At 39.5% G+C, this 19,613-nt stretch overlaps 1 protein-coding gene across 2 annotated transcripts in view; it reads left to right on the forward strand.

Moving 5' to 3' along the window:
* The window catches only part of ALG14 (ALG14 UDP-N-acetylglucosaminyltransferase subunit), a 101,220-nt gene that overhangs the window by 59,651 nt on the left and 21,956 nt on the right, over positions 1-19,613 (forward strand). The window lies entirely within an intron of this gene.

The raw sequence follows: 19,613 nt of genomic DNA on the forward strand, positions 1-19,613 counted from the left end.
TCCACTATACCTTGATCGTGGTAGAGGAGGAAATATGCCATACTGGGAATCAGGATGTTTTTGGTTTTACTCTCAGCTTTGTGAATAATTAGGCATGTGACTCGAAGCTAATCACTTAGCCTGTCTGAGCTTAGCCTCTCCTCCAATCAAATGGGAATAATAGGAAGGCACGGTAGGCAGAGCACAGATGTCAGATCCACTTGCTTTTGAACAGGCCACTCCCTCTGCCGGGAAGGTGATTGATTCCCGACCATTCAAAACCACTAACTCCTGCTCACCTCGTGTCTGAATGACTGACGTTCGTTGGAGCTCCTGCACCTCATAGTATCTGAGATACAGTGGATGCCCAAAACATATTTTTTAAATTATGATGATGACTTAGCTCTGAGAGTATTTCTGGGGTTCCTCATAGTTTATTTAAGGAACACCTATCACCCATACGCAGGCATTCGAAAGCTTGCCTATCCTTCTACTGTCCCGCCCTATACAGCAGCCTTCTCTTTTCTGTCTCTTTTCATACTTTGACCTTTCTTTCTCTTTCTTCCTCTTTCTCACTCACACCTCTGCCCTCCCATTGGGATTCATGTTGATGGCCTTGGGGTTTGGCCCATTATCTTCCACTTTTCTCCAGCTGCCTTGATCAACTTCTACTGCAGAAATTCTTCTTCCCTTAGGTCTCTTAGGAGATAGAACTTTTTTTTTTCTTTCTTTCTTTTGGCTGTGCTGTGCAGCATGTGGGATCTTAGTTCCCTGACCAGGGATCGAACCCATGCCCCCTGCATTGGGAGCATGGAGTCCTAACCACTGGACCACCAGGGAAGTCCTGGATAGAACTAAATTTTAAGTTTTCATAAGTCTCCCAGTTTTTTGTCCCTGAATTAGCACACTCACCTTTGTTTTAAGGACTCTCTTACTACTGACTATAGGAAACAGATGGGTATTGACAAAAATTGTAAGCATTATCAGAGTTAGATGTGTGAGAGCTTATGCATTACTGATAGACTTTGTTCAAATAAAATGGCTAAGGTCTTTCTCAATGCCTTTTCTTTGTCTACTTCAGTGAGCCCTTTTTAAAATATTTAAGACTAGGCCTCCTGCATTCTCTTTTTTTATCAGCTAATTCTGAAGCAAATTGATGATCTTTGATCACATGTAGATACAAACATGTTTTTGTCTGATTCACATAGCTGGTCGGCATTGGTACCACATGGTTGTTTCAGGTATTTCATGTGGCACAAAAATCCATATTTCTGACTCTTTTTGAAAAATTGGAAGGGCAGGTGACTGCAGGGCAGGTATCACCTAGAGCTGAGTAGTGACTGCTCTGTCTGGGGTTCATGCTCTCTTACGTCTGGTTGTTTCATTTATATAGGTTCCCTGAGCGGACTATGTTTGTGTTCAGCTTTCATGCCTTTCCCAGCAACAAAAATGGGTGGTAGCAGTGCGAAAGGGTGGTTTGTAGGCCTCATACACATGGGGGGCTAAATGCAGGCTATGCACATGAAGGCGGTGGGCTCACTGTGCACAGTAACAAGACAAACCTGCCACCCCTGAACCCTTACTCCTTAAAGTCCTGGAGCTGCCACTGCTCTTGTGGCAGAACTATTTATTAGATTATTTATATCCTGGCGGATTTCCATGCGTGTCTCATATTCCCCCTCCTCTTTTTATTAGAACAGTCATATGAAGTCATTCCCTGGTGGGGAATCCACTTGTACTCTTAGAATCATAAACTTACACAGATAATACCTTAGCAATCATTTAATCCCACATCCTCTTTATAAACTTTAGATAATAAAGCCAAGAGGGGACATGCCTTGTCTCGAGTCTTAGAACTAATAGCAAAGCATGGATGAAAAACCCCGTTCTTCTCACTCCCAGCTCCAGGCTCAGCTCTAGACCACGCTACAAATGAAACATAGATTTCTTTCCTCTCTAAGAGCAACCAAGTGTATACTCTATACATGAAACAAAGGAAATGGGCTTGGGCAGCATGTATAGTAAGGTTCAGAATCTAGGTCTGCCATTCTACTATTTGGGCAAGCTTAAGTGAGCTATTTGATCTCCATAAACTTCCTTTTCCTCATCTGTAGAAGAGACCATGAAACCTACTTCGTAGTCTTATGTGAATATAACTAGTATGTACACAAGGGGCCTCCATGGTAGGTTCCTAGGTCCTCCTCACCCCTTTATCACCAGGTTCAATATTCTCTTCCAAAAATTGAGAGGCTAACAAGGAGTTAATAAATATTTTTAAACTTAAGCCAAGGAATGTCTGCACAGTGCCCAGTTTGGATGATGTGGTATGTCTAACTGTTTTCATGTTGATTTTCATGCCACAGTGAGCCCCTTCAGGCATGAAAACAACCAAGGATTATTTGCTTCTCTGTTCTTTCCTTCTGGGCCCTCTTGTGTTTTCATCACATACTCCAGCCTTTCTAAAAACAGTCTGTCAGGTTCTCTCTCCTGCTGGGCCACCGTTCAACGACATCCTTCTGAATCTGCCCCTCTCAAGGAGGAGCTTGTCGGCATGGGCCTGATTCTCAGTTACACAATTCATATCCTCAATTTCTGGAAGCTTCTTCTGAGCTGTGTCTTGGACTATCAGTCCATCCAGATCTTTCCCGCCTGTGAACTCCTCGGACTAACATTTCACTGTCACTGGTCATCTCACTTCCATTCATTTTCTCCTTCCCCAACTTACATTGTGAGCACTTTAAGGGCCAAAAACAGTCTTCTGGCTGTATTATTATCCGCCAGGGAGCTTAGCAATGTGTGGGTGCTTAGGGAGGTCTTTGATTAATAACTGGATTGTAAGGAACTGGAAGACACCATGACAAATATTAGCAGCTCCTGATCCCAGCTCTCCCCAGAGCGCTGCACTGTCTTCCTTCTCTGCCAGTTAAATATCTCCTCCTCGGCTATCACCCTCTTTTCCTTCTTAGGTCCCACTCAGAGGTGAATGACTTTCAGGGGACCCTTGAACTGCCTCCTGGATCACCTTTATTGCTGTGCCTCTCTCCCTCCCCACTAGCCAGGTGTGCCCCATCCTCTTAGTTATCAAAGAGCATGGGAACTTGGACCTCCCCTCTTCTACGAGCGCCGTGGCAAGTCTAAAACTGTGCAAAGCTCTCTTCAGATTGAAAAGGATTGGGAAGCATAACCAAGCCTGAGGAACTCGGGTCTTCCTCTGCTGTCATTCTGCCAAAATACCCACTTGATTCTTAAGGAAAATGTTATTCGTTGAATTACTTTTTATTTTTTAAGAGGACCTGAAACTATCAATGCAGAATTGCTTTCTGACGCCACTTCTGAGGATCATAAAACCTAGATATCAGAGCAAGATTTTTTTACTGGTTATAATCTGAATCTCTGTCCTTTGAAGTCATTCATTCCTGAATTTGTTATTTTTTTTTAATTTATTAATTTATTATTTATTTTTATTTTTGACTGTGTGGGTCTTCGTTTCTGTGTGAGGGCTCTCTCTAGTTGCCGTGAGCGGAGGCCACTCTTCATCGCGGTGCGCGGGCCTCTCACCATCGCGGCCTGTCTTGTTGCGGAGCACAGGCTCCTGACGCGCAGGCTCAGTAGTTGTGGCTCACGGGCCTAGTTGCTCCGTGGCATGTGGGATCTTCCCAGACCAGGGCTCGAACCCGTGTCCCCTGCATTGGCAGGCAGATTCTCAACCACTGCGCCACCAGGGAAGCCCCCCTGAATTTGTTATTTTCTTATAAACTTGTTATTATTTACAAATAAAAAATTATCTGTAAATAAATTTACAAATAATTGTAATTTATCTATAAATAATTGTAAATAAATAAATTATTTACATTGGTGTTATTATTTTACATTGAATAACTGCTGTGAGCTGACACCTGAGCTGGGCACCGTGGAAGACAGAGGTGACCATGAGAAATGGGTGGCATTCATGCTCAGAAGAGTATATAATTTAGGAAGCAGGCACTGCCCCAAGTCCAGGAGTAGGAAGGAGGGATCATGTGAACTGGGAACTGAACTGACCGCCTCAAGGTTCAAGACAGAAACACCAGTGTGATTATTTGGAGGTGTTTTAAATCCCAGGCCCTCTTTTGGTGGTGAGAGCACGTTAATGAGCCATTATCCCGTCATTCACAAACTACACAGTGAAGAATATGGCATAAGGCTTCAGGATGTCTGACAGAATAGTTCCAGAAGGCGGGTGCAGCAAATGTACTTCAAAGAGCCCAGAACAAATAGCCCTTTAGGTCAGTTTTTAAATCAATAGCAGATCGGGCACTACAAGAGGAAGCCTGTTTCCCAGCCAAACAGTGAACAATGCTAAAAGCCCCCCACCCCTCCGCTCCCACAGTCTCTGGGGAGTAATTAGAACTTGTTCAGTAATCAGCCAATTTGGATTTCTGAGAATGATTCTAAACACAAAATGATAAAAGTTGGGTAAAGTAAACTAAACTGTTGTTTCATAATCGAGTTTCATAATTTAATTAGAGAATCATAAAGTTAGAAATGCTGGAGGGTTTTTTGTTTTGTTTTTGTTATTTTTAAGGAAAAGTAATTTAAAGGCAATACTATTAAAATAAAAATAACTCAATTCTAAAAATATATGCTGAAGCGTTTTATCTTACTGGGGACCAGAAAACAGTAAAATATCCAAGTTGGAGTCTAGTCCTCATTAGACCAATAAATTAGTTTTGGAACTCTGAAGTCGTTTTTTGATTTCTTTTGTCTACAGAGCCAGTGCAGGTTTGGTGGATTGTTTAATTGTTGGCAAAACGCTGTAAACATCCAGGTTCTGGTTGCTGTATTTTTATTATAAAGCACAGGAAACTTCCATCAGAAGCAGTAGAGGGTTAGGATAAATTGTAAATTAACAATAGTTTTTGGTCAAGTTCAAATATGGCCTGTTACTTGTCCTGCATTGGAAAAATGAGACAATTCTATGATTACAAATATATGGCAACTAATATCTTTGCTGAGAGGGAAAGATTCTCCTGGATTATTTTTTGTTTTATTTTGTCATTTAATCAACAGCGCAGACACAGAGTTGGACAATATCTTACCAAATTATACTTTTTCCTATGATGCCACTTTTGATCTTTAAGGTTCCTTCCAGCTTTGAGTCTTTGATTCACTGATTCTAATTTGATATACTAGGAAATTCCACCAAAGCAGGGCTGCCTGGAACAGGCCCTGTTGGCCCTGGAGTATAGATGTTCTCAAGGGGAAACGCAGTGTATGATGATGTAGTGTGTGACTGACCTGCAGAGGATTGCCTGATTAGAGGTACCTCAGAACTTGCCCTAACGCTGTCAGCATAGCCTTGGTGACCACCAAATCTGGCATTTGTATTTTTTTAGTAACAAATGTGGAGAACTCATTATTACTTAATGAGCAGCAAAATCTTACTGGGCTCTACTATAATAACTTGGTAGCTTTCTCTAATAAGACAAAGCAACTGGAAAATAGTTCATATAAGTTTAATTCCAACTATACTTCTCACCAAGTTGGATGGTATAGTATTTCCCTAAACTAGAGATTTTGGATTACCATGACATTCACCAAAAGATCCAAACCATGTTTACATGGAAGTTCATATGATGAAATAATAATTAAAATTCACTTTTTTAAAAAACTTTTTATTTTGTATTGGAGTATAGCCAATTAACAATGTTGTGATAGTTTCAGGTGCACAGCAAAGGGACTCAGCCGTACATATACATGTATCCATCCCCCCCCCCCCAAACTTTTTATCACTTTTACTCATTAGAAGTGAAGACTAAAACGATGATCAAATTTAGTTTTTGAATTTCAATAATAAGGAATAATAAAGAGTCTTAATCCTGTTTTATATGGAAGTAATTGGAATCTTTAGGTTTCTAGGCTAATTTAGATGCACCCACCATTCCTCATTCTTTTCTTTTCTTTTTTTTGAATTTTTGAATTTTATTTTATTTATTTTTTTATATGCCTTGTTCTTTTCTGAGTTGGCTTTCTGATCATAGTGTGGCCAGAGAAGCACACAGTATTCTAAGTATATGATAAGAACGATTCCTCTGACTTTATTCAATTTCTTTGTTTATATAATGAGGAACGTTGCTTGTTTATATTTCTGCTAGGCCCTGTTGGAATTTTCTCTTCCAAATTTGTAGAACTTTTCACTAAATATGGAATGATATGGTGATATTTTTTTCCCTTCCAGTTAATAAGAACTTTCTTTTCTTTGTAGAACTTAGGAATGGCAAAAAGAACTAACTCATTCTTGTGGTATTTTCTAAATCCATAATACACAAATGAGTAGTCACATGGCTGATAGAAATATCAGTATACTGTAGCTTGTTGTTTCTTTCTCTCACTTTTTTTTTTTAAAGTAGATTTTATTTTTTAGAGCAGTTTTAGGTTTACAGCAAAATTCAGCAGAAGGCACAGAGATTTCCCATGTACCCTGTGCCCCTACAGATGCATAGCCCCACCCCGTCATCACCGTCCCTCGCCAGAGTGGTACATTTGTTACAATTGATGAACCTACATTGACACCTCATTATCACCCAAAGTCCTGATATTTATATTATTGTTCACTTTTGGTGTTACACATTATATATTTTACAAATATATAATGACATATATCTGCCATTATATTATCATGCAGAGTAGTTTCTGCCTTAAACATACTCTGTGCTTTGCTTATTCATTCCTCACAGCCCCAACTCCTGACAATCACTGAATTTTTTTTTTTTTTTACTATCTTTATAGTTTTGCTTTTTCCAGAATGTCCTATAGTTGCAGTCATACAGTATGTAGCCTTTTCAGATTGACTTCTTTCAGGTGGTAATATGCAGTTAAGGTTCTTCCATGTCTTTCCATGGCTTGATAACTCATTTCTTTTTAGTGCTGAATAATATTCCATTGTCTGGTTGTACCACAGTTTAGTTATCCATTCACCTGCTGAAGGATATCTTGGTTGCTTTCAAGTTTTGGCAGTTGTGAATAAAGCTGTTATAAACATCTGTGTGCAGGTTTTTGCATATACATAAGTTTTTAATCCCTTGGGTAAATTCCAAGAAGCACAATTACTGGGTCATATGATACGAGTATGTTTAATTATCTGAGAAACTGCCAAACTGCCTTCCAAAGCGGCTGTACCATTTTGCATTCCCACCAACAATGAATGAGAGTCCCTGTTGCTCCATATCTTCATCAGCATTTGATGTTGTCAGCGTTCTGGATTTTGGCCATTTTTATGGCTTTGTACTGGTCTCTCGTTGTTTTAATTTGCATTTCTCTAATGACATATGATGTGGAGCATCTTTTCACATGCTTATTTGCTATCTGTATGTCTTCTTTGATGAAGTGTCTGTAAAGATCTTTGGCCCGTTTCTTAGTTGGTTTATTCATTTTCTCATTGTTGAGTTTTAAAAGTTCTTTGTATATTTTGGATAACAGTCCTTTTGGTTTTTTTTTTGGATAACAGTCCTTTATCAGATATACCTTTTGCAAATATTTTTTCCCAGTCTGTGGCTTGTCTTCATTTTCTTGATAATGTCTTTTAAAGAATAGAAGTTTTTTATTTTAATGAAGTCCAACTTTTCAATTGTTTCTTTCATGGATTGTGCCTTTGGTATTATATCTAAAAAGTCATTGCCAAACCAAAGGTTATATAGATTTTCTGTGTTATCTTCTAGGAATTTCATGGTTTTGCATTTTACGTTTATGTCTATGATCCATTTTGAGTTAGTTTTTGTGAAGGGTGTAAGATCTATGTCTAGATTCTCTCCTTTTTTTTTTTTTTTGCATGTAGATGTCCAGTTGTTCCAACATCATTTGTTGAAAAGACTATCTTTGTTCCATTGTGTTGCCTTCACTCTGTTGTCAAATATCAGTATTTATGTGGCTCTATTTCTGGCTCTCTATTCTGTTCTTTTGACATACTTGTCTATTCTTTCACCAATACCACACTGTCTTGATACTATAGCTTTATTGTAAGTACAAAGTCAGTACGTACTTACTGAAGTCAGGTAGTGTCAGTCCACTAACTTTATTCTTCTTCAATATTATGTTGTCTGTTCTGTGTCTTTTGCCTCTCCATATAAACTTTAAAATTAGTTTATTGATATCCACAAAATATTGATAATTTGTTGGGAATTTGACTAAGATTGTATTGAACCTATAGATCAAATTGGGAAGAACTGACATCTTGATAATACTGAGTCTTCCTATCCATGAACATGGAATATCTATTTCATTCTTCTTTGATTCTGTTTTTCAGAGTTTTATAGTTTTCCTCATATAGATCTTATACATATTTTGTTAGATTTATATCTAAGTACTTCATTGTTTGGGGTGCTATTGTAAATGGTTATGTGTTTTTAATTTAAAATTCCAATTGTTCAATAGAAAAGTGATTGGCTTTTGTGTATCAACCTTATATCCTATAACCTTCCTATAATCACTTATTAGTTCTAGGAATTTTTTGGTCAGTTCTTTCAGATCATGCTATCTGCCAACAAAGACAGTTTTATTTCTTCCTTCCCAATTAGTACACCTTTTATTTCCTTTTCTTATCCCATTACATTAGCTAGGACGTTATAGTATAATGTTGAAAAGGAGTGATGAAAGGGGACATCCCTGCCTTGTTCCTGATCTTAGTGGAAAATCTCCTAGTTTCTCACCATTAAGTATAATGTTAGCTGTAGGTTTTTTGTAGATATTTTTTATCAAATTGAGGAAGTTCCCCCTCTATTCCTAGTTTACTAAGAGTTTTTTTTAAATCATGAATGGATTTGGATTTTATCAAATGCTTCTTTTCTCCATCCATTAATATGATCATGTGATTTTTCTTCTTTAGCCTGTTGTTGTGATAGATTACATGAACTGATTTTCAAATGTCGAACCAGACTTGCATACATGGAATAAATCCCACTTGATTGTGGTGTATAATTATTTTCAAACATTGTGGATTCAATTTGCTAATATTTTGTTGAGAATTTTTGCATCTGTGTTCGTGAGAGATATTGGTCTGTAGTTTTCTTGTAAAGTCTTTGTCTGGTTTTGGAACTAGGGAAATTCTGGCCTCGTGGAATGAGTTAGGGAGTAGTCCCTCCAGTTCTATCCTCTGAAAGAGATTGTAGAGAAATGGTATAATTTCTTTAAAATATGGAATCCTTTTTATTTTGCAATCATTTTAAACTTACACAAAAGTTGCAAAAATAGTAGAGAATTCCTGTATATCATTCATCCAGCTTTCACTGGAATTAATATCTTACATAACTATAGTACAGTTATCAAGACCAAGATATTAACAGTGGTATAATAACTATTAACTAAATTACAGCCTTTATTTGGATTTCGTGAGTTTTTCCGTCATCATACTTTTTCTGTTCGAGATCCAATCCGAGATTCCAATCCTGGTTACTTACGAGGTCTCCATCGTCTCTTCTAATCTCTGACATTTCTCCAGTCTTTCCTAGTCTTTCATAACCTTTACACTTTAGAAGCAAACTGATCAATTATTTTGCATACAGAGACTACAGTTGTATGATTATATAGTGGGATTCATTCTTTCTTTATTTCTGAATGAAAGTTTGAGTTTTCTAAAGAAGACTATATTTCGTGTTTGTGAATATCCTGGTGTTTACATTTTAGCAAGTTGCAATTATTGTCACATATTACCTTCATGGGGATCTATAGTTATTTGGAAATTCCTCCTTCACTACAAGGAAATGATGTATCCTCTGTTCTATTTACTACAGCAGCCTTTCTGTCTCCAGTAATGATATTTGAAGTATCAGGTGAGGAATAACTTTCTTATTGCATAATATAGTTCCTAAATTAATAATTTTTTTAATTTTATAAGTTATCTTTAAAACCCTTATGTAGGTTCCTCAGAAAGTTAAACATAGAATTACCATATGATCCACCAATTTCACTCCTAGGTTTACCCAAAATGATTGAAATCAGGGACTCAAACAGATACTTGTACACCAGTGCTCATAGCACACTAGCCAAAAGGGGAAAACAACCCTAGTGTCCATCAACAGATGAATAGATAACACAATGTGGTATATACATACAATGGAATATTATTCAGCCATAAAAAGGAATGAAATTCTGGTACATGCTACAACATCTATACTTGAAAACATTATGCTAAATGAAATAAGCCAGACCAAAAAAAAAAGACAAATATTGTTTAATTCCAGTTATATGATGTACCTAGAATAGGCAAATTCATAAAGAGTAGAATAGAGATTACCAGGGCCTGGGAGGAGGGGATAGTGGGGAGTTATTATTTATTGGGTACAGAGTTTCTGTTTGGTATGATGAAAAGGTTCTAGAGATGGTTAGTTGCGATGGTCGCACACATTATAAATGTTCTTAATGATGCTGAATTGTACACTTAAAAATGGTTAAAAGGGTAAATTTTGTTATGTGTATTTTACCACAATTTTTAAAAAGCCTTATCCAACTATTGCTCTCTTTCCCACCCCCCACTTATTGGATCATTTTAATCCAATATATATTTTTTCCATATTTCACAGATTATTTTTTTTCTGAGAAACCTTAAATAACATTATCATGGTAAAGCTGACATTATAAAAACTGTATTTCATCCGTCATTAGAAGTTTGAAAAAGTTTCATCTCAAATTTATTTGAATGTGAATAAGATAAATTATGACACTAGTATTTGATTAGTTATGAAGATCAATAATATTAGAAGCATAAGCTTAGAGATTCATTTTATCCTGTTGTCTTGGGTTTTGTGATTGACATTCACATAAAGTTTAGCCTCTGAATGATCTACCTGCAAAATGTACCACTCACATTCATCAAACCTCCTGACATTTTGCCTCGGATTCTCCAGAAGTGAGAAGGAGTGCAGATACCTGCTTGAATTGTAGGGAATCTAGGGGCTAGGGACATGCAGATTAATAAGCTCCAGACTCGTAACACCGTTTGCTAGCTTGTTCAGTCTCATGATTGGCAGCACGATCAAGAAGCAGTTCTCAAAAGGAGAGAATACTGGGCAAAACAAAGATAGATATCTGCCATACCAGCTCATTTCATTAATTCATTCAACAAATATCTGTCGAGCAGCTGTTATATGCTAAACACTGTTCCAAGGGCTTGGGGTACATTAACTAACAAAACAGACAAATAACCCAGCTCTCACATAGTTTACCTTTGAGCTGGTCTTTTCAGCAGCAAAAGTGTATCGGGACTTGGGCAGCCAGCAGATGTGACATAAAGTGCTTAAACTTCTGAGGCTAACCTGTCCCCTATTTGTTGGTCAGTTAGTTGAAGTCTCTGCATTCCGGGTGGATAGCAAGCTGGCATTTATGTCAGAGTGATGTTCTTCTGCAGAGTTCTGCTGTAGCTTCCAAAGATTCAGACCAGTGGACAGTGTCACTGTGGTTCAAGAGCCCTTAGCATCTAGAATGAAGAGATGAGCTGGTGCTGTTTCAGTCCGAGGGGACAGAATGTTGGTAAGAGCCAGTCAGGTTATTGCAAGCTTTCAGTCTCAGACCAAAATGGCATGAAGAATCAGGAGCCTAGATGGAATTACGCATGGTGGGGCTCAAGCTGACGTTCACTAGACACACAGGAGTGCAGGGGCTTTCCACACACACCAGGTCCATGCTTAATGCAGAAATACTAATTCCAGTTTACAGGCCAAGCCCCTGGAAAGGGTGACGTGACACCCTTGCCAATCTTGGCTAGATTGACTTGGGACGTTGGCAGACAAGAAATGACTATAGGATGGTGGTAAACAGATGCTATTGGCAATAAAAATAATTTTTAGTGTTTATTAGCCAAACCCACATTTTCATTGTATCCTCAAAACAAAAACAAACGAGGAAGAAAAAAAAGCTCTTTGAGATCAGACCTCTATTTGCGACCATTAAAAATTCAGATTTAACTTGTTTAAACAAAAAAGGAAAAATTTTCAACACTGGCAATACAATGATGATTAAGACAGATCTCCCCTGTTCCCTCCCCCATCCTGATCTCACTGTGTGGAGCAGTAACATTTTCCCCTTTTGGGGGGATATTAGGAAATACAGTTATACATTTCAGAGCTGGAAACCACATTCAGTTCTAGGCACCACACTTTTAAAGGGCCACTGACAAATTGGAGCATGTTCAGAGGAAAATGACCCAGATAGTAAGGGAACATGAAACCAAGTTATATGAGAAACAGTTGGAGGAAGCAGGGAGATTTAGCCGAAAGAAGAGAAGATTAACCAGAGAGTATTACAGAGACCACAGTTTTCAGATTCTGGCAGAGATGCTGCATGGGCTAGGAATTCATCATGCTCTGCCCACTGGGGCCTCCCAGAACGAGGGCCATTGTGGGGGAGATACAGGAAGAACATCGAAAAGAACTTGATAAAAATCAACGCCATGGCAGAAAGAATGGACATCATTGGAGGCAGATACCAAGCCCCATATCTTTGGAATTCTTCTAACAGAGGATGTCAGTCAGCACCTGCTCACATCATACTTACTCCATGGGCCTTCCCAGACCCTACATGGCCAATTATATCTCTTCCCCTTGTTCTTCCTTTGTACTTTTACCTCTCTGAGGTGCTGCCATGGTTTTCCTTGTACTTTAGTTCCGTTTATATATGTCTCTCTCACTAGTGATTCTCAACCCTTTCAAACTAATGTATTCTTTTTATAACAAATATAACACACCCTTCCCTATCCTGAAATGAAATTCATAGTTAATATAACCCACCTATGCAGCACATAATTCCAAAAATACAATATAATGCCCTAGTTGCAATCAAAGGTAGAAAGAAAAAGAAAGTAATTTGTAATCAAATTACATGTTTTACAGTATCTCCAGGTATGACCACACCAGGAGACACTGTGAAGTAGATAGATTTGGAATGTGGGAGTAGCACGATTAGGACAGCTACAGTGCAGACTGGTGGAGGCACATTGCATCGGTAACTTTTCAAAAACTATGAGTAGGTTTGCTGCCCATGATGTAATATTCTTTTTCTTTTTCTCTTTAATTTTTTTCAATTTATAAGTTATTTTATTTTAAAATATGTAACATAAAGTATGTCATTTTCATCATTTTTAAGTGTACAGTTCTATGGCATTAAGTACATTCACATTGTTGTGTAACTGTCACCATCTTCCATCTCCAGAACTTTTTCATCTCCCCCAACTCCTGATGTAATTTTCTTAAGTAGTGAACACTCTTGGTAAAAGTCCAAACAAAACAAAGTACAACAGTCTTCCTTCAGTTTCCATGGTAGTTCTATTCGGAAAAATTCGGTGTATATATAAAACAGGCAAAAATATTTTTGTTTTTCTTTGTAAAACAGAATTAGGTTCTAAGCTCAGATAATTGTAAATGGATTATCACCCATATGGATGACCAGTGAGATACAGGATAGTGCTTTGTTGTATGAAACAGACTAAATATTGCAGAATATCTGTATCGCTGGCACCTGTCCACTAAGTGCAAGTAGCACCCCTCAGTCACTGTAACAACCAGAAATGATCTTGTTAGTTCCCTAATATATTACCACCACTGAGAGCCAGACTATACAGTACATGAACTCTGAAAAGGCAAGACCCAGTTTTGTTCTCTTTTAACTTCCTTAGTACTTGGTACAAGAGGCTCTCAGTGTTTATTAAAGTAGAGAGTGTAGTAGAGAGGATGCCCAGATATCCCTCAAGTATCTGTAACTCAGCTTTTCTAAAACTAAACAAGGTACCATCTTCCTCTTCTCTAACCCCGCTCCTCAATCTGTCTTACTTCCTTTATTCTCAGTCTTTACAGTAGTCTTAAAAAGCTAGAAACTATGGATTCATCTCCCTCACTGTGCACATCTAGTGGGTCACAGGCCATCACTTCTGCTGTCCAAACAACGGCATCCTCTGTTTCCCCTGCTCCAACCTTCCTTTATATCTTCATCCAGACTATTATAATATCCTTGTTTGCTGGCCTCCATGGTCACCCCCCTTCAAATATACCGTGAATGCTGAACATTCCATCGACATGCCAAGCCCTCCATGTTTGGGTAGTGTAGCTCCCTATGCCTAGGGTAACTGTTACCTTTTTCACCTTGAAAAACTCCTCCTCATACATCAAGACCCAGCTTAAATGTCTCCTCCTTGGGTCCCAGACCTGAGACAGAATTACTCACTCTGTGTCTCTGTTCATATCTTTGTTGTGTCATATTCTTGCGTTAATCTTTATTTGTTCACGTGCCTGTGGTTTCTGCCAGACTGAGAGTTCCTTGAATAGAAGTTAATTGCTCAGGCTTTGGAGTCAGTGGCTAGAGTTTGAATCCTACATGACTTGGTGATCCTATGGTCTTGGGCGAAGTCCTTAACCTCTGGAAGCCCCAGTTTTCTTATCTGTAAAATGGGGATAATATAATGCTTATAAAGTGTTTAGAACAAAGCTTGAAATGTTAATCATTTTCATTGGCTTTGTATCTGTCCAGCACCTCACAAGAAGCAAAATAGAGAAGGTGCTTACCAGCTTTTTTGAATGAAGGAAGGATGGACTGCTGATATTGTCAGATTTGGAGATTTTATTGTTTAATCGTGTTCAAATGGATGTTATATTTGGCACTTATAGCCAATTTTATCATGCATAAATTTATCCATGGAAAATATTCTTAAAAGAGAAAGGGGATCTGTTTTCTGCTCTGACTTTTTATAGGTGCATTAAAAAGCATTCATTCTGAAACAGTAATGTAAAAACGCTTGGGCTTGTAAAGTCCATGCCCAGTGTGGAAAATTATGTGCCTAGAAACTCCTGTTTTCTGGATTTTGACTTGTATTTTCCAAAACATGAAGTGTGGGGATTGTCACTTTTCTCTTATTCATCTGAACAGGTGAAGACCAGCAAGCACCTCTGGCAGTGTTGAGCCAAACTCTGTGACTGTCCTACACTTGTCTCATCTTCAGTACAAAATATATATTCTTATTCAGCTTATGACTCAGTTGTTTGCTTTAAAAACTCTTAAGTGCTGTTTGCAGTGTAAAACCAAATCCTAAATTTTAAAAACTTCCATAGCGAATACTCTGCTAAATGTTTTAAAGCCTGACATTTAATCTCCATGAACTGGAGCTCTCTGATTTCACTGTTTGCAGCTAGTAAATGTCACTCTAAACATTGTTGCTTTCACTCACACTTAAGCACTTTCATCTGCAGTGGGTGCAGTGTGTCAGAGAATTCTTTGTGCGCTGCTCTAGTGAGGGGAAAAAAAGACGAAGTCCGGCCTTTAAACGGACTGAAAAAAACTGCTTGGAAGGCAGCGATGACCCTGTTTTTTCTATGGTGTTTGTGAACACACAATCCTGAGTTCTACCAGATTCTCTTAAAAAGCAACCATATTAGCTCAGTCAGAACAGGGTCCCCGCTGAGGTCATACGTGGTTGCCCGCCAAGCAGCTCCTCCCTCTTTTGTGACTGGAGGGGGATCGGTGGGGAAAAGGGGTAGAAGATGCGGTCATTCCTTTAATTTCACTTTTGTCTGCAGGAGGAATCTTGTCATCCTCTGGCTCCCCAAACTATTTTCAACCTGAGTGTTTTATTTCTTAGTTCCTGAAGGCTGCTGGCACACAGGACAGCCCTCACTTTTCATCATCTTGACATGAAATGGAAAATCAGTTTGTGGCTGTTTTCATAGCTAGTGATTTACTCTTGTTCTTTTATCTGCCTCCGCTTTATGCTCTTTGTTTGGACATACTTTTATTTCCTGTCTCTATGGCCTTCTGTTCTCCTGGGATTTTTCTGTTCATTCTTCCTTCCCCTGCCTCCTTCCCATCCTCCATTCCCCGAAATCCCTCTGGGCCTCATTCTCCCCTTGGTCCCCAGGCCCTTGCCCTGCCCCTTTTGTGCACATCCTGCTTCATGCTTGGCTGCCTGCCTTTCTCCTCCCTGGTCTGTTACATGCACTGCTGGTGCCACCTGCACTGCTTCTGTCATCCTCCAGGTCCCTCTTCATGTATCTGAGGGCTCAGTCAGTACAGCGGACGACAGGCAGACAGGCTGAACTCGGCCCTAGTCACTGCTGTAGGCAAACAGATTATCAGCTAAGTCCTTAGGCAGACGTGTGTTTTTGAGGTAGTTAATGCCTACACCAGCCTTTGTTTCCAGTTTCCTGGCAGCCATGCTGAAGCGTGAATTGAAGCCTGGAAATAGAACACTCTACAAGAAGCACGGAAGCGGGAATTTTGGAAAACCATGGGCTCTTTCTGTCAGACATAGATTCAAGTCTCTGTGGTTTATTAGCTTTGCGGCCTTGGACAAATTCATTCATTCATTTAACAAATATTTATTGAGTGCCTATTATGTGCCTGTAATTTGGCTTTTAGGGAGCCAATTAATAGCCCTCTGTCTTCCCCTCTTATGGTCCCAACCAACTGAGAAATAAGACAGTAGAAATCCAAATATTAGCTTTATCAACTGATGAAAGCCAGATTGGAGGATGTGGCTAATATATGCAGCCACCAGGGGTTTCCGTCTCTGCTGAACTGGGCCACAGGCCCGCCTCTCTACTTAGCACACAAGCCAGGTATAGAGGATAGATGTTGAAGACAGACAAGCTGAAAAGAAGAGAGTGAAAAAGCCCAGGGGGCCTGGCTGAGCTGTTCTCCTAACCTCATCACTGATGGGTAGGCCACCCCTCCCCCCAGGGAAGGGCTGAGTGAGAAGACTGAGCAGAAACTTCACTCCTCCTTCCTGGGACCTGGAAACTCCCTTCCCTCCAGGGAAACAGGAAGGTTGAGTATTTGCCCTTAAAACTCTAAGTGGTATATATTTAACCAGCGATTACCATAGGAGGCAAAATAAATATTGCCAGTCTATCTCCTCACCTATAAAATATGAATAATCTTACGCATCTCTTACTGTGGCTGTGGAGATTAAAATGAAATGAGAGACTGTTCACAAAGAATTTGAGTACCTGTTAGCTGTCATGCTTCGACCAGGACCAGCCTAAAGTAGAATTAGTCATTCAGTGGCTTGATATGTCTTTGTTGCCCTCTTATCTTCTCTTTTTGGACCCCAGTTTGGTCATTTTTCCCCTCCTCACTACTGCTTAAAAAAAAAAAAAAAAAAAAAGTGGGAAGGAATACTGGTCCTAAAGCTTTTGATTTCCAGTAAGCACACCGGCCATATCTTTCTTTTCTAACCCTGGCATATGTGTTACACAACTCATTAATTTGGGCAAAGAAAGCATTTGGGATAATTAAGTCTACTTCAGAACTACAAAACTAGTTGTTCCTGAAGGGTCACCAAAGTACAATACATGGCTACAAACAGGTATATTATTACATGAGAAATGTATGTCTTGATTCCTCACATTTATTATTATTATTATATTAACTTAAACGATATTCATGAGTTTCTCTAATACCATAGAAATACTTCAGGTGAGCCTTGAAACCACAATGATGAAGGAAAACAGTACAGATAGTGAGTTTTAGGGAAGAACTTTTAATTCAGGGTATTTGGACTTTATTTTGAGGGCAGCAGGAAGCCACTGATGATAAATGCTACCGGGGTCAGATTTGTATTTTAGGAGAAAGCCATGTAGCAGCACTACGAGAGTGAAACGGAGGAGAGGGCGGGGCATGCAAAGCAGGGAGGAGGTGAACCAGGTGAGAGGGGAGTGGCCCCCACCAAGTAGTGGAGATCAACAGCCGCGCCCAGATTTAAGAGGCTTTAGGAGTAGAATTGGCAGGGTTTGGGTGAGAAGGGGGAAAGAGAGAAATGTATCTGGTAAGAGGGCTGTTTTCTAAAGTTAAAATAATAAGAATTTAAATGGCAGTGCTGCCAGAGGCCCTTCCCCAGCAGGATTAGAGGGTTAACAATGGGAATCCAGCCTGAGAGAGTCAGAGCCAAAAGAGAGATGAACTTGGCCAGTAAGAGGGGCTGGACCAGTCCCCCAGGAGAGAGCGGAGAAGGAGCCCTCTGGCAGGTTAAAGCTGCAGGGTATGGCATAACAGAGATTTGCCTTCCACTAACGGGAAAGAGAGAGGAGGAAAAAGGAAGGCAGAAAAAGAAATAAGCCAATGTGTTGGGGGCTTTGGGGGGCCACTGTCAAGAATGCCATGATGTTGCAGATTCTCCTGCCTCGTGCATAATTATGTCAACCATTCACATAATAAGGCACATGAAGCCTTATTTCAGTTTCTCCAAAGAACAGGTCTAACAAAAGTACTTAGGTGGATACTAAGCTAGATGTTTTTTGGATTGTAAACTATATTTTCTTTGGGTTTTTTTTCATTGCATTCTTTTATTGTGTGGGATGGAGAGAATTCAATCCCTGGGACAGGCTCTCTCCTTGTAGTCTGTTTTTATAGGATGTTATAGAACTATTCAGTTTTAAAACAAGGATCTGAAAACAGTAAACAAGAAAAGATCAGTGAATACTTTTGCAAGGTGGAAGGGGAAGGAAAGGAGAACGACTTTATGGCTTTAGAACAGTCCATGATGTTCTTCTCTCACCCTTTTATATCCGTAGATTGTATTAATTGGACATAGCACTCTGTGCCCCTCTTAACAGAGCAGTATTGGGCATATCCATGGTGAACATATATTTTAGTTTTGTAAGTGATTACATAAAGCAATGGAAAACTATTTTCTCTGTTTAAAGACTAAAGCTTTTCCCGCCATCTCCTAGTTTTTAAAGACTCAGTATTGGAGCGGGGAATTTTTAACTAATGACATACTATAAAAGGGTTTTGTTCAATATTTGTAGAGGCAGTGTTTAAAACCATTGTTTTTTCTGAGGTATTTTGTTATGTCAAACTGACCAAAACTAGAGAGACCCAGCAGTGAATCAGCAATTTCTGCCAGCTCCCCTAAGACTTTTGTTGTGTGCCCGTTTTGTGCAAAGTGCTTGACAGGGGCTGAATGCAGTGCCACAGTGCCAGATTGTGGGCTCCCTGATGGCTTACTCAGCTTCCCAGGCCCAAGTGCTGAGAAAAATGCCAAGCATCATTATAATACCTGTTGACCATAAATAGATAGACTGCCAGTTACTTCTCCAGCAAAAATGAGTTTACTTGGGATCAGTAAAGAATTGCAATCTGAGGGTCTGCAACCATGGTCAATTATGCGCAGATCCCTGCTGCCAGGCCACAAGGAGAGGGGAACTCTTTTAAAGAAGGGAAAAGGAAGCTGGAAGGGCGATAGTAAACAAAGAGTCCATCGGAAGAGTTCGAAGAATAGTGGCTTTTCATTGGCTGAGTTGTGAGCTTATTTATTTATTTATTTACACTTACTTATTGCGGTTTGCGGGCTTCTCATTGCAGTGGCTTCTCTTGTGGAGCATGGGCTCTAGGCGTGCGGGCTTCAGTAGTTGTGGCTCATGGGCTCTAGAGCGCAGGCTCAGCAGTTGTGGCGCACGGGCTTAGTTGCTCCGTGGCATGTGGGATCTTCCCGGACCAAGCTCGAACCTGTGTCTCCTGCACTGGCAGGCGGATTCCCAACCGCTGCGCCACCAGGGAAGTCCCGGGACATAACTATTGAATTCATGAATAAATTTCCTAACAGGGTCATACAGATGAGACCACCCAGAATGATGGGTTAGTGGTAGTTATTAGAATTACAACATGGATTTTAAACATCCTTG

Source organism: Balaenoptera borealis (assembly GCF_965194805.1).
Source record: "Balaenoptera borealis genome assembly, chromosome: 1".
NCBI lineage: Eukaryota > Metazoa > Chordata > Mammalia > Artiodactyla > Balaenopteridae > Balaenoptera > Balaenoptera borealis.